At 38.4% G+C, this 895-nt stretch overlaps 1 long non-coding RNA gene across 1 annotated transcript; it reads left to right on the top strand.

Moving 5' to 3' along the window:
• The first annotated feature begins 3 nt into the window (after positions 1 to 3).
• LOC107571038 (uncharacterized) lies at positions 4 to 374 on the top strand. Its single transcript, XR_001607125.1, has 2 exons — positions 4 to 90; positions 199 to 374. It is a non-coding gene; the product is annotated as an uncharacterized lncRNA (long non-coding RNA).
• Positions 375 to 895: the final 521 nt, after the last annotated feature.

The raw sequence follows: 895 nt of genomic DNA, 5'->3' as shown, positions 1-895 counted from the left end.
CAGCATGAGCTGGAGGAGTCTCATGAGCGCGCTGACATTGCCGAGTCCCAGGTCAACAAGCTGAGAGCCAAGAGCCGTGAAGCTGGGAAGGTAACAATAGATGATGATTATGTAAAGAAAAGTGATGTTTTATACATAAAATCTAAGAAACATTTTCAACAAAATCTATTTTTTAAATTTATTTTATTCATTTTCAAGACTAAAGATGAAGAATGAACACAAGAAGCTACACCTACAAGCAAGCATATGACTGACTTTTTCTGTGTCCATTAAATGGCAGAGTTTGACTTTGTTCTCCATTATTTTTTCCACTTTCAAACTTTATCACATACTCAATCACTGTTTTAAAAGACAACTCATGAGGCATGATGTGGTAAAGAACACAAATGCAGTGTACTGAAATTGTGATAGTAACATAAAGAACCCAAAAATGAAAAGCAGGGAAGAAAAAAAAACTAAAGTGGAAACAGCCTGAACTTCATAACAAAAATGTGAACTTGTCTTAGTAAGTCACTTTGGATAAAAGTGTCTGCTAAGTGCATAAATGTAAATGTGTTGGAATAAACCAAAAGTCACTGGCAAATAAGAACACGGAGTACAAAATACTCGAGGAGACAAAAGAAAATGGGTATATTTATACATTGTAAAAAAAGCATTACATGAAACAGTGACAACAGAGGAAATACCAGAATACAAAGGGAAGGGGAAACATGAACACAGAAAAGGCAAGACCACAACAGCCAGCCATATCACCCTGTAGCCCAAGACTGGTTGCCACTGAAGCTAAGCAGTGTTGAGCCTGGTCAGTACCTGGATAGGAGACCTCCTGAGAAAACTAGGTTGCTGCTGGAAGAGGTGTTAGTGAGGCCAGCGGAGGTTGCTCACCCTCTAGTCT

This window comes from Sinocyclocheilus grahami, unplaced genomic scaffold (genome assembly GCF_001515645.1).
Source record: "Sinocyclocheilus grahami isolate Dianchi unplaced genomic scaffold, SAMN03320097.WGS_v1.1 scaffold1541.1, whole genome shotgun sequence".
Taxonomy (NCBI): Eukaryota; Metazoa; Chordata; class Actinopteri; order Cypriniformes; family Cyprinidae; genus Sinocyclocheilus; species Sinocyclocheilus grahami.
This window is presented reverse-complemented; position numbering and strand designations above follow the sequence as displayed.